The 15,657-nt window shown below is 34.7% G+C and overlaps 1 pseudogene; it reads right to left on the bottom strand.

The window, feature by feature from the left end:
• Positions 1 to 568: 568 nt before the first annotated feature.
• LOC119535481 lies at positions 569 to 9,650 on the bottom strand (annotated as a pseudogene).
• Between the last annotated feature and the right edge of the window lie 6,007 nt (positions 9,651 to 15,657).

The raw sequence follows: 15,657 nt of genomic DNA, 5'->3' as shown, positions 1-15,657 counted from the left end.
AATAAAATAAATAAATAAATAATAAAAACAACCCCCAATGAACCACAACAAAACAAAATACTTTTATGTTTTATCTATTTCAACCTGGGAAATTTCAACTTATCTCCAGTGATATGCACACTCTTATTACCAGTATTAGAGAACTTTGCAAAGCCTTCCTACTTCCTATTTTATTTACTGTTTCTATGTTCCTCAATCCTCAAGAAATTAGAAAGAACCAATGACATTTTAAAATCCAAGTTAGGAAAAGGATAAAAGGATCTGGAACTCTTGAGCTTCATTGACCAAGAGTGTATCATGTGGATCTTCCATCAATGGGAGCCACACTCCAGACCTCATTGAATCTCAACACTTGAGCTCATTACAGTTCACCCTAATAGGTTAGATATTTCTCCCCTGATTTTCAGCTCACTTATTCAGGCAAATGTGGCAAAGTACTACAAGTAACTCATGCAATATACAAAATCTTATTACCCACCAGTAAAAGTGCCTTTTTTTCATATCCTCTCAAAAAGGCTTTATCGCAGTGGTCTGGAACTGAACATGTCGGTGGGGTTCTTGTTTATAGCTACTGGCTGATCAGGGTATTGGCAACTGAAGGTTGGTGTGGCTTTGCTAATCTCTTAAAACAAGACAACAATGAAGATTGCTGCATCAATTGACTCTTCTTTCTATGAAAAATTTCTCTGCAGATTCAATGCTGTTTGTACAGATTTTACCCAGAGGAGAACTTCTTTCATAATTGGAGTCAATCCTCTAAAACCCTGCTGCTGCTTTATCAACTCAGTTTTTGTAATATTCCAAATCCTTTATTGGCATTTCAACAATGTTCAGAGCATCTTCACTAGGAGTAGATCCCATCTCAAGAAACCACTTTCATTGCTCACCTATAAGATGCAACTCTTCATCATGAGATTGGGACAATTCAGTCACATCTTCAGGCTTCACTTCCTATTCTAGTTATCTTGCTCTTTCTATTACATCTGCAGTTATTTCTTTGAGTGAAGTCTTGAACCGCTCAAATTCATCCATGAGGGTTGGAATCAACTTCTTCCAATCTCCCGTTAAGGTTGATATGTTCACCTCCTCATGGATGTTCCTAATGGCATCTAGAATGGTAAATCCTTTCCAGAAGGTATTCAATTTACTTTGCCAAGATCCATCAGTAGAATCACTACCTAAGGCAGCTATAGTCTTTTGAAACATATTTCTTAAACGATAAGACTTACAATTCAAAATTACTTCTTGATCCATGAGTTCCAGAATGACTGTTGTGTTAGCAGGCATGAAAACATCATTGATCTTCTTGTACATCTCCATCAGCACTCCTGGGTGATAAGATGCATTGTCAAAGAGCAGTCATTTCTTAGAAAGAATTTTTTTTTTTTTCTGAGAATAGTGTCTCAGAATTATGTCTCAGTAAACCATGTTGTAAGCAGATGCACCATCATCCAGTTGTTCCATTAATATAGCACAGGCAGGGTAGATTTAGCATGATTCTCATGGGCCCTAGGATTTTTGAAATGGTGAATGAACATTGGTTTCAACTTAAGGTCAGCAGCTGCATTAGCTCCTAAGAAGGGAGTCAGCCTGTCCTTTGAAACTTTGAAGCCAGGCATTGATTCTCCTCTCAAGATGTGTAAGTGCTAGATGGCATGTTCTTCCCATTTAGGCTGTTTCATCGACAATGAAAGTCTGTTGTTTAACTTCATCAATTATCTTAGCTAGATCTTCTGGATAATTTGCTACAGCTTCTGTATCAGCCCTTGCTGCTTCAAGTGGTTGAACTGGCTTCTTTCAATAAACCTCATGAACCAACCTCTGCTAGTTTCTTCTGCCACTTCCTCACCTCTCTCAGTCTTCACAAATTGAAGAGAGTTAGGGCTTTGCTCTGGATTAGGCTTTGGATTGAGGAAATGCTGTGGCTGGTTTAAGCTTCTATCCAGGCCACTAAAACTTTCTCCGTATCAGCAATAAGGCAGTTTCACTTTCAGTGGAGTAGTGCTTCTAATTTCCTTCAAGAACTTTTCCTTTGCATTCACAACTTGACTGTTTGGTGCATCAGGTCTATCTTTTTGCCTTCATTTGCTTTTGACATGGCTTCCTTACTAAGCTTAATCATTTCTAGCTTTTAATTTAAAATGAGAGACTTATGACTCTTTATTTCACTTGAGCACTTAGAGGATATTGTAGGGTTATTAACTGTCCTAGTTTTAATATTATTGTGTCTCAGGGAATAGGGAGGCCTGGGGAAGGGAGAGAGACAGGGAAACTGCTGTTTGGTTGAGCAGTCAGTACACATGCAACGTCTGTCACTGTTTGCCATCTCATACAGGCATGTTTCATGGCACTGCAGAACAATTACACCATAACAGATATAATAATAATGAAAAAGTTTAAAATATTGTGAGAATTACTAAAATGTGACAGAGAGACATAAAGTGAGTACACGCCATTGGAAAACTGGTGCTGATCGACTAGCTCGACGTATGGTTATGACAAACCTTCAATTTGTAAAAGCAGAATATCTGCAAAGCACCATAAAATGAAGCACAATGAAATGAGGCATGCTTCTAATACAAGGAAGATCTCCAAATTTCAGTGAACATCTGCATCATGAAATGACTGAAATGTAAAATAATTTACTGCTCTATATGGACATATAGAAGACTCTGAGTTTCAAATTCTTCACCTGATTATTGGGCAAATCAAGATCTATCTTGAAGTCTTGTTAAAAAGATATAAGATAAAGTTTCTTAAATGTTTTAAATGTGCCAAGTATACAGGAACCACTCAATACATGGTATTACAGTCTTAGTTTATTTTATGTAGGAACTGACTTCCCAACAATGTGTACTTCTTATTCTCCTAACCTTCTGCAATGCAGTATAGCTGTAAGGGATAAATGGATAAATAACAGGTAGGTAGGTAGGTAGGTAGGTAGGAAGGTAGGTAGATAGATACATAGATAGATACATAGAGAATGTTTTTAATAATTAAAATCACTTTTAGACTGAGATCTTAATACGTATCTAACATTAGGAAATACTAAACCTTAGTTTCTTCATTTCTAAAATGAGTAAAACAAGAGCAATGCCCTCTTAAGAATACTATGATGAGTAAAAGTGATAACTATATAGTTAGCATATTACCTGAGCATAATAAAGCTAAACAAGAATGATCAATTTCATTTTCACTAAAATTAACGCACAATTAATTTGCTAACTATTGCAACTATTCTTTGTGTTATTAAATAAACTGAGTCATTTTTATTTGACATTTTGCATGGATATTCTTGTGGATTGTGCATGCATGCTTCCTGGGATATTACAGTTTGTATTTCCAGATTTCACTGCCTTCATCGCATTTCCTGCAAAATGGGAGAGGTCAGTACTAATCTTCTAAGTCAACAGTTTTTTTTCAACTACATGGAAGCATTTGGGACAATTTTAAGAGTTACCCATTGATTAACATGCATAGCTATTATATATTCTGATTTCCAATAATTAGAAACCACCGAATTTAAAGTACTAAATAAAGGGAAAAGATGTGTCTGTCTCTTTGATTGAAAGCAGATATAATGCAAAGTTGCATATACTAAATTAAATCTGTATTCAGGAATGAGTGGTGATTTTATCCTAATATTTGCTTATTTTTTCCTATGTCAAGTTTAATTACATAGACAATATCAGTGAATACTTATTTGGATATTTATTTGAAAACTTACTACACCTATAAGCAGAGAACAGAGAGGAAAATGAAGAGCAATAATTCTCAAACTTCACTGCATTTTAGAATCACTTCTTTGGCTTTGAAAAATCCTCAGGTCTTTTCACACCCCAGACCAATTAAATCCAATTTTCTTGGGTTGAGATCCAGGAATTACTCAGTTTCAAAACTGTGAAGTGCCTTTAATATGTAGCAAAGTTTTAGACCCACTAACATAGGATGCACTTTTTTCAGGAATCATTTTAATTCCACAGTAACCTGGAATCAGCTTTTTATTCAAATTAATGAGAACAGTAAAACAGAAGCCAATTTCTCCTCATTTAAAAACAAAGGAGCAGTATAACGCTAGGAATTCAAGAGAAGAGACTTGGCCAGCAGTGGCCAGTAATTGAAAAATTCAATAAAGCATTAAATATAATTAATTTCAAAGTTGGGGAGATTGAGACTCTAGATTGAAAAATATCATGTATGCCAAAGGCTGACATAATTCAATATTAGTGTCTTTGGGCTTCTGAACTTGCAAGAGGCAGGTTTGCCAAGAGAACTTCTATGGAAATAAAGGGCTATTTTAATTATTGTAAATGTTTTCATTCTTTGCTTTCTCATTAGTGTTGTGTAATGTCTGTGAATGTAGGTGTCTCTTACTTGGGAGATTTATGGAATAATGAGAAATGTAATGTACTAGTGAAAGATAGGATCAATGCAAGTTTTAGATGTTGATAACCAAAAATGAAAAAACAAAACAAAACAAAACAAAAGAAAAAGCCACAATCATCTTTTTTCTTGTTTTGTCTACATTTGCCACTAAGTTTTCCATTAATGTGTCTTTGCTAAAAATTTTTTTATGAAATATATTGCACCTAAAAAAGATTTACATAAATGTTTGTTTTATGAATGATTTTATATTTTATTATGCATCTAGGTATATTTATATTTGATTAAGAGCTAAACAGCCAATTATTCACTGGGCAGTTTGAGAAATGGATTATGATCAGTCACTTAGTTGACTCCTGTATTACATTCTGCTCTTGCTTACTTTTTATCACACAGTGATAATCACTATCCCAAATTTATGAAAATTATTCTTGTGATGTCATTATTGTTTCTGTAAATCTAAATATATTGCTTAGTTTTCTTTGCTTTAGAACTTTCTTTAAATAAAACCAAAATGTATGAATTCTTCTGTGACTGGTATCTTCTGCACAATGTTGTATTTCTGATATTTATCTCAATGATGCTTGTACTGGTACTTCATCAATTTGAACTCTTGAACAGCATTTCATTGTACAAAAGGCAATTTGTTTCCCCATTTTACTATGAATAAACATTTTCCCATTGTTTTTATTATTATGAAAAGTCTTTCACATCATCCATAAAAAATAGAGATTAATCATAGGCCTAAAAGTGAAAGATCAGATTTAAACCTTCTAGAAGACAAAGTACAATATTGTCATAACATAGAAATAGAGAAAATATTTCTTAAACAGGAAAAAAATCCATAAGCCATAAAATACACTAAAGATAAATTAACCATAAAAATGTAAGTAGACCATAAAAAATCAAACAAAAAATGGGTAAATTGGACTTCATTAAAATTAATAATTTAATTCATCAAAAGACACAGTAAAGCTTCTGCTTTAGGCCAAGATGGAGTAAAATTTACTCTCCTGCCTCACACAGAACCTAGATAAAATGTTCTATCTGATCTATTTGTGTGTCTGTGCTGTGTGTCTGTGCCCAGCCAAAAAAAATAGGTTTATTCATTTTACTTTTCATAAATAATAGCTCTATAAGCTCAATAAAACCTATTAAAAATTAACTCAAATTCTCATCATTGGATTTCTTTTTGCTATAGGATTATTTGTGGAGAGAGGTATCCATCAACACATGAAAAGAGTTGTTTTCACTTTCTAGTAAGGTAAGTTTTTATCTTTAAGAGATACTGCATTTTACTAAACCTTCCTTCTGCCTTTACTGACTGCCTTTACTAACACCATCTTTGAGTTAGTTTTAAACAGTTATATTTTCCTTAGCATTGTTCATTTCATCAATTCTCAAATTCATTGGCCAAACATTTAAACAAAGTTATTGTTTTCAAATGGTGTGAATTCTTTTAAATTATTTGTTGTTTTTGGCTTGCTTACTTGCTTACTCAGCCTTGCCAGAGTTTCTTAATTCTATTAGAAATTAAAAAAAAAAACAACTCATCTTTATTTTATCCCTTTTTTCTTTTGCTGTCTTTGCATTGTTGTTTTTTAATGATGTATATTTGTTAAATTAATTTTTCAGAACTCTCATAACACAACAAACTACAAAATTACATGCATTCAATAAGTTTTAATATGCAATATTTAATTTTAAATCTATTATAATTTTAATTTTGACTTTATCTTTCACACATTGTTTAAAAATTTTATTTAATTTTCAAACTTTTGGACATTTCTGGTTGTCTTTTTGTTATCGATTTATAACAATTCAATGTGGTCTATATAACAATCTTTTCATATTTATTGAGAATTATGCTATGGCTTAGGAGGTACTAAGTTTTTACAAATCTTCAGTGTGCTTGTAAAGAGTATGCTTTATGCAATTTTGAGGTGCTGTGTTCTATGGCTGTCCATTAGACTGATTCGTCAATTAAATCGTTTAAATCCTTTTTGCATTTTTATCCTCTTAATCTATCGGTTACTCAGAGAATTGTACTGAAAGTCTCCCACTGTGTTTAAGGATTTGTCTGACACTCCTAGAGTTTCTATGTATTTTTAATTTATATATTTTGAAGACACATAATTATTAATAATTATATATAATTGCATTGTCATGGGAAGGTGAAGATTTTATTTTTTGTACTGTCCAATTTTATCCTTGATAACATATTTTGCCTTAAAGTTATTTTGTTGTTGTTTCTTTCCAAGATTTTAACATGCACATTTATAAAAGTCTAACATTATCCTTATCATTATCTTCCTTCCTAACAAAACTTGAACATTAGACTATTTTAATTGCAATCAACCTTCCATATCTTATCTTTTTAACCCAAATCGTATTATATTTGTTTTACATAGATTTTTGTTATTTTAGATTGTGTAGATTTTCCTGTAAATTTATAGCTATTTTGGGCTTTGTTCCTTCTTGCTTAACAGACCTTTTCTTCTGCCTGAAATATATCATTTAGAAGTTTCTTTAGTAAGGGTCTCTCCAAGATAGTTAATCTCAGTTTTTATTTCCCTAAAACAAATATTATTTTCTTCATTTAAACATGTTTTCACCAGGAGTACTAGGTGGAGAATATTTTATCCTTCTTTTTTTCAATATTTTTTTCTGGTGTCAAGATTTCAGCTTTCAGTCTAATCACGCTTCCTTTGAAGATAATCCCCCATCTGTGTGTGGGGGGGGTGTGTGTGCATGTATGTGCTTGCTTATGAGATCTATCTTAATGTTTGTGTTGTGCCATTTATTATGATGCATTAAAGTGTGGAGCTTTCTTTTTACCCTGCTTGGGATTTCTTGGGATTCTTGGATCTGGGGGTGTATATCTTTCATTATTTCTGGAAAACTTTTTGATATTAATTCTTCAGATATTATCTTTACCTCATTCTCCATTTTGCCCTTTCTGAAATTAGTTCTCTGTTGGTCCTCATTATATGTCCCATACTTTTAATCTTTTATTTATACATTTCATCTCTTTGTTCATCTGTACCGCATTCTGAATAAGTTTTCTTAGCACACTTGTCTGCTTTCCAAGTCTCTCATCAGTTATGAATACTATATTTTGAAACTCTCCATTAATTCTTTAATGGTAACTAAAATATTTTCAGTTTTATGACATTCCTTTAACCATTTTTCAAATATCTATGTTAATTTTTATAGCTTCTGATTTTCTGCTCATATTTTATAGTTCCTATTTTATTTCCCCAAACATATTAAATGTGATTTTGCATTCTGTATCTTAGAAAATCCATACCTAACAGGTTTGTTCCTGATCTTTGTTTCTTTTTTACATAAGCCATGATTTTTAGTAACTTTGACTTTTACATGCATATTTTCCTTGAAATCCCTTATGGGGGTTATGGTGGGAACTTATGAGGATGTGTCCCACTAGTTATGATTTAGTTTTGCCTTGTCCAGTCACATGTGATGCACATTCAGACTAAGTCCATTTTAAACTAAATTCTGAGCTTCATACACAACCACACATATACACATACGCACATATAAACACATACAGACATATATGTATGCATATATGTTTCATATTGTGGACTATAACATATTTACATAGAAGTAATAACTTTCCAAGTGCAATTTAACAAGTAGTTAGAGAGCAAATTTCAAAGAATGTTATCAGTTAGTGTTCCACAGTTTCAGTTATTTCCTTACTGTGAAATACAACATATATGCAAAAAGGTGATAACTTTCAAATTAAAATTTAACAGGTAGTTAGAGTGCACATTTCAGAGTATGTTATGGGTTACAGCTCCAGCATTGCAGTTCTTTCCTTTTAGCTATTCCAATACCCAAGCAACCAAGAAAAAGGAAATTATACGGAGATTCAATATTCGTAATCATTTGTTAAATTCTATTTGTCTGTTGCTACCCCTTCCTCTAGTTTAAACACTTTCCTGATCTTCAGGGTTGTCTAGGCAGTGACCACCCTAACTTCCTGTTGAAAAGGGGTGTCCACATTATGGGAAAAGGGGATGTAACTGGTTGACGTTCTTGAAGAGGCTATTGCCTCTGGTTTGGGGACTTGGCTGGCATAGGGGTTCTCTGGAATATTTAATTTTCTGAAGAATAAACTTAGTAAGTGAAACTTTTATAGAGTCTCAGATAGGAGCCCAGGCATTCTTTAGGGTTTTGGAGACTACTGTTGACTTGGGCTGATCATACTGTGGCCATTTGGGATATCTAGCTGAAGCTTGCATAGGAGTAACCTTCAGGACAACCTCTAAACTCTATTTGAAATCTCTTAGCCACTGAAACATTATTTTGATGGCTTTCTTTCCCCCCTTTTGATCAAGTAGGAATTCTCAACCCCTCGATGTCAGGATCTGGCTCATTTCTGGAATCTGTGTCCCACATTGCCAGGAAGATTCACTCACCTGGGGGGTCATGTCCACACTGGGGGGAAGGTGATGAGTTTATTTGCAGAGCTGGGCATAGAGAGAGAAAGTACACATTTGAGCAACAAAAGAGGTTCTCTGTGGTGACTCCTGAGCATAATTATAGGCAAGCTTAATCTTTATAATCATAAGTTTCACAAGAGCAAGGGCTTGACTTACAAAAGAGGGGGTTTCTAATTTCACATAGCATATGTTATATCCACAATAATCCAACCATATCTCATATTATCATCACTTAGTTATACAATCCTCATCACTCTCTATTTTAAACAATTCTCATGGCCAAAACATCCCATAGCTCTTTTCAGCCCTTAATTATTTGTCCCTAGTATCTGTGTGGTACTAGTAAGATATTCCTATTAGTTATAGTCCCTAGTATGCAATAGTTCAATTTTTCCCACATACCATGCTGTTGTCAACTCTCTGTACCATGGTCATACCTTAGAAGTATATTATGCAAACATCTGTCTATATTTGTATTGCTGATCTGTGGGACACAGGTCTTTAAACAACCCCTTTCAAACCTGTTTGCCTTCAATACAGCTCTGATACTTATAATCCCATTAATAAACAATCATCACTTACCCATTGCCAAACCTTTAAATTCACCCTTATTAACATATGTGAACATATTAGGTTATTATTCCCCCTTCACTTGCTTCTATCTCCAGGTCTCCACTATTCTACATTCTAAGACATATATTATACATTGTTCAGAGAGTTCCTAGTAATTGTAACATACCATATCTCTCCGTTTTTGTCTGACGTTTCTCTTAGCATCGTATCTTCAGGGTTCATCCGTGTTGCCATATGTCTCAGGACCTTCCTGCTGCACAGTCTCCCATCGTGTGTATACACCACGTTCTGTTTATCCGCTCCTCTGCTGAAGGACACTTGGACTGTTTCCATCTCTTGGCAATTGCGAACAATGTCACTATGAATATCAGTGTACAAATGTCTTTTTGTGTCACTGCTTTCAAATATTCTGGGTATGTACTGAGAAGTGGAATTGCCAAATCATAGGATAATTCGATATCTAGTTTTCTAAAAAAATGCCAAACTCTCTTCCACGGTAGCTGCACCATTATACATTCCTACCAGCAATGAGTAAGAGTTCCAATTTCTCCACGTTGTCTCCAGCACTTGCTGTTTCCTGTTTGTTCAACGGCAGCCATTTTTATTCGTGTGAGATGGTATCTTATTGTGGTTTTGATCTACATTTCCCCAATACTAGTGAAGATGAACATTTTTTCATGTGTTTTTAGCATACATGCTTTTTAAAATTCTGGTATTGTGTTTTGAAACTGAAACTTCACTTAAGGGCTAACTAGTGTTTATGAATTCTCCGGGAAAATTTATTTCCTCCCCTATCAGAATTTGAGACAAATGATGAATCTTGTAGCCCTGTTACAGGTATGGTAAAAATTGGGAGATGAGAGAAAAACACACTTATTTCAAGGTCATCTGTATATTGAAGATATAGCCTTTGGGACTAAGGTTGTACAAGGAGATGTCTTCTATTAGATCTCCATGTTGGGGTGTCTTGGACTTTGTCTTCTGTTCTGTATGTCTTGGATGCACGCATAGATTAAGCTGAAGTTCACTAGGTTCATGAAATGCTCAAAATAGGAACCCTAACTCCTCTGACTTCTCTGAATCCTCAACTCCACTCAGTTCCTATCTATTTACTAATATCTTGCAAGTTCCTTGTCCTAAAAACGTAATCTATGTATATATGCATGTGATTGTGTGTGTATTTACAATGAATTTTTAGTTGTGTTCATCTAATGGTCTGTTCAGGGTGTATAAGCCAACATGCTTCCAGAAATGGAGGACTCCTCAATGTGTTTTCAAAGCATAAATCTTTAAAATATAAAATAATAGAAAAGAAAAATTTAAAAAGAGAGAACAGATGAGACAAATAGTGAAAATATTAATAGTATTTCATGCAGAAAGACACTTCTTATGTAACTTATGAATAAATAAACAAATCACTAGACCTGAATATTTTGACATTGACATCAGTAGATGCTGTTATGGAGTCCATAGGTGAGCCTTAAGAAGATGAAAACAATGCAGTGCTAAGAGGTTTACCAATACCTGCTCAGTAAAACAAGGAGTATTTCCATGTGACTGTAGAGATAGAAGAAACCTATTTAAACATCACCTTTGGTGCCAGATTGAAGTAAGGTACAATTAGGATTCTTACACTTACTGCTAGGATGCAGCCATGGTGAAGTTAATTATAGGCTCTTGCCCCAGTTGCATCATTTATTAAATGGGAATAATAATATTTATATGATTAAAAATGTAAATATATGTGAATATAATATGCAAATATAATCCATGCTTTCCCATGTCTTATCATGTGTGTGTAAAAATCTCACATTAATAATCACTTACTACTAAATGTCATGACTTCATGTCACTTACTTTCAAAAACAGAACTATTAAAGACCCTCAGTTTTTAATGTGTGATATATTTGAGTGAACAGGAGGGTGTGACGAGGTATCAGTGCATCTTCTCACATTCTCTGCTTTACCCTCTATTTGTCCTTAAGACATACAAGTTGTCACCTCTCGCATTGCTAGTGATTGATGTGTCAACATTAAACTTTGCAAAAGGACTTATTTCTTCATGAACCAAGGGAGATAAATACTCTGAGGTGGACAAAGAGGCCATTGATTTCCTTGAGATTCTCATTATGCTAAAGCCATGAGTTTTCATATAGAAATGAGCAGAATTTGTACCTTTTCCTCTACATCAACATAGCCGTAATATATCTCTGAGTCTCTCAAGACTTTATATAAACAGAATACTCAACTTTTCCCAGAAGATCCTTCTTTTTATCTTTTATTTTTTTCTTGAGATGATTTCAAACTTACAGGGCAATTGCAAAAATAATGCAAAATCTATACAGAGAATTCCAACAGACCCCCTCCCAAACACTGAGATCCATCAGTGTTGAAAATTGTGCCACATTTGCCATACCATTCTCCCTATCTATCTATCTATCTAGCTAGCTACCTACCTGCCTACCAATCATCTATCTACCTATCTACATATTGATCAATCTGCCATCTGTCTATCATCCTTCTCTCTCTCTCTCTCTCTCTATCTCTCTCTATCTCTCAATCTATCCTTCCATCCATCCATCTATCTATCAGGCTATCTATCTATTTTCTAAGCATTTGATGGAAGTTTGGATACATCATGCTCCTTGAACACTTAATACTCCCATGTACAATTTCTGAGAATAAAGATATTGATTTATGTAATCACCTTAAGTATAGTTATCAAGTTCAAGCAATTAAACATTGATATAAAGTGAAGATCTTTTGTTATGGCTCTAGCTCATGGATAAGTTTCCTGGGACAGAGCCCACAATGTCTACTCATTCCATTTCTATCTCCCTGAAGAAACTAACACAAAACCGAAATAATACAAAACAAATATTCTAAAATAAAAATTGCTAATCCAATTGAATTTCCAACTGGCACCCATACATGAACTCAGAAAAGTCTAAATTCCACCTTATGTTCTAATTTTACCTTACTGCATAATAGAAATCTTGTACATGAAGGAACGTTATTTAATGGCTGCCCTAAGTTGGACATTCAATCATTGTCTGTTGGCATTGATGTCATAACTATTACCAAAGATTTTGGGACACAAATTCAAACTATGAAAGTCAATAAGAGACTACTTTCATTTTCCATTTAGGAAATACAGTGAAAATGGTTTGAAAGAAAAAATGATAGGAGAAATTTCAAATAGATTTATTTGAATAGACCATAGCAGAGGATATTTGCAATTTCTATTTATTCATCCCTACCCTTCAGGACATCAATTAAAGCCATTTTAATCTGCCTATTTTAACTTCAGTGCTGCTCTAATTTTACTTTATATATAGAGCTTTAAATATCACAAGTTCATTGGAAAGCAGTCATTTTTTGTCAAAAATTGAGTCTGATTAAGGGAGCATGGAGTGGTGCTGAATCATAAATGATGATGTGCTTTGCTGGAGCATGCTTTGCTGGGGTCAGTGTAGAGAGTTTGAACCCCATAACAACTCCTTAGCTTCACTCAGAGAGAAACCCAGCCATCATGTTGAAGACTGGACCTTTTACCTCCTTGGGCTCCCTGACGCACATCTGCCACCAGGCACAAGGTCAAAGTTTGGGTGAGGACAGCTCAATCCAAACCACTACAGGAACAGTTTTAAGCCAAATTTGAGTTACAGGTGGCTTAATGGAGTTAACATTTTTGTATTAAGTAGGTAGAATTTGCAGGTCCCTTTTTTTCAGAGAGGGGAAAACCCTATCAATGTGTTAGTTTGCCTCAGGTATTAATTTTGATGAAGTCTGCAAGGAGCAATTTGGGATTGAGTGGTTTGCCTATAATGACCAACCCTCAGAAATATTTCTCCTGGTTGTTAGAATAACAGATAATATAGGCTGTTGGAACAGATTAGATACCTAAAACTAAAATAGCAAAAAAAGAGATCAGTATCCAGGAAAAAGAAGAATTAAATAAACACTCCCAATTAGGCATGTCATGTTGATACATTTGTTCTTTAGCTTACCTGATTATTCCATTGACATGGACCTAGCATTATGTGTTTCCCCATCATCTGCAATACTCTAAGGAGCTTGTTTCACTCTTACCTGTGACTAGTGTCTGACATTTGAAGTAACTGGCCAGGCTTCCTGTGGAGAGCTTATGTAAGCATGAGTCTTACAAGGGCCACTATCCCAAATACACAAGCATTTGAAGAAAGTTATAAGCATGCAGTCAACTTTGAGCCTGCACTCTACTCAGTTCCATGTATGAATTTCTGCTTTGTTACACTGATAACCAAGGTCTCTAGGTGGTTTCCAAAGGCTTCTACTGTGCTCCCACTTCTCCAGCCGGCAGCTTCCCCTGGATGCTGAACATTCTACTGAGTTTCACTACACTCCTTAAAGGTAGGCCTGCAAATCTGCTAATCTTCGCATTTGTGAGAGCTTAATTCTTACACATTGCTAAGGGCTAATAGCTAGACTGGCAAAATATACTCCTGGGCATGGAGGGCTAAGGGCTACCACATAGACCTCACACTCGTGGAATAACCCACTGCCACACCCTGACCCTCTATCATACATGCATTTTTTTACTTGTTTACTTTCTCTCCAATGGAAAAGTAAGCTCCATAAGGGTGAAGACTTTGTCTAGTTCATCCATTTCTCTGCAACTGAGCAGACAGTAGGCATTCAATAGATTTGTGCTGCATGAATTAGAAAAGTGACCACTTTTCTAGTTTTGACAATTTCTTTCATGTCACTGGTATATACATGGGAAAGTTTCCTTATGCTCAAACCTCAGGAAGTTCTCAGCTCTTACATCACCGAACATTACTTACTAGCATAGCCCTAATGAATAGTTCTAGGACTAATATAAAAGCATGCACATGTTTTTTTTGATAGTGCTTTAAAATCTATTAAAAAACTCTAATTTTTAAATAAGTACACTATTTTCATAAGGGAATTTTACTAAACAAAGTTGCACAGCAAGATAGAAATGAATTCCCTTTCATGGGAATCATAGGAAAAAAACATGGATGTGAAGTCACGTGGCTTGTACGGTGGCCTTCATTTTGTAAAGGTATCAAATGTGTTAGCATGAAGGTTTTTCATAATATTTTCCTCATATTTCTAAAATAAATGTTTATTTTTGCAATAATTTTAGATTTACAAAAAAAAAAGTTGCAAGATAGTACAGAGTTTCCACACGTTGCTCACCTAGTTTCTTCCTTTACCCCCATTACTTTACAGTTTCTTATAATACCAGGGTTTATTTGTTAGAAATAAGAAACTAATATTAATATTTTACTCAGAATTAAATTCTAGTCTTTTTGTATTTCACTCATCTTCCATTAATGTCCTTTTCTGCACTAGGATTTAATCTAAGGCACCACATTGTTATTTGTTTCCTTTTATCTCCTTTTATTTGTGACTGTTTCTCAGCCTTTCCTTGTTTTTCATGACCATAATATTCTTCAGAGTACATGCCAGGTATCCTGGGGAACATCACCAAATCTAGGGGCTTCTGCTTTTCTTGTAATTAGACTGGTGTTTGTAGTTTTTGAATGACTTCAGCAGAGGGCTAGTGACCTTCCCATCACAGCATAGCAAGGGTGCATGATCTCTACATGACATCATGTTTCTCCCCTATAAAGTTACTAGTTTTCCTTTTCCATACTGTATTCTTTTGAACTGAGTCAGTAAGTCTAGACCACCCTCAAAGGAAGGGGGCATAAGTTAAGTCAACGAGCTTATTCAACATGGTTAGTATTTTGCTATGGATCAACAAAAGAAATAATGATTGGGAAAATAAGGACTAAATAATGAAACTCCTTTGCATTGCAAATAAATAAAATGCAATTTGAATTAGCCTAAACAAAATAAGTGAATATATTTGAAGGCCCTGTGCTGGTTTGGATGTATTATGTTCCACAAAATGCCATGTTCTTAGGTGCAGTCTTGTGGGGGCAGACATAGTGCTGATTAGGTTGGAACATATTGATTGCTTCCATGGAGATGTGACTCAATCAACTGTGGGCAAGACCTTTGCTGGATAATTTTCATGGAGCTGTTACCCCAACCATTCAGGGTGACTCTTAGTTAAATCACTGGAGCCATATAGAAGAGCTGAAAAACAGAAGGAACTCAATGCAACTGTGAGTGACATTTTGGAGAACTGAGAGAGGCATTTTGGAGACAGCCATTGAAAGCAGACTTATGCTAGCCCAGCATTTGCTCTGGA

This window comes from Choloepus didactylus, chromosome 5, assembly GCF_015220235.1.
Source record: "Choloepus didactylus isolate mChoDid1 chromosome 5, mChoDid1.pri, whole genome shotgun sequence".
NCBI classification, from domain to species: domain Eukaryota; kingdom Metazoa; phylum Chordata; class Mammalia; order Pilosa; family Megalonychidae; genus Choloepus; species Choloepus didactylus.
The sequence above is the reverse complement of the archived record's forward strand: the minus strand, read 5'-3'. Positions and strand labels throughout refer to the sequence as shown.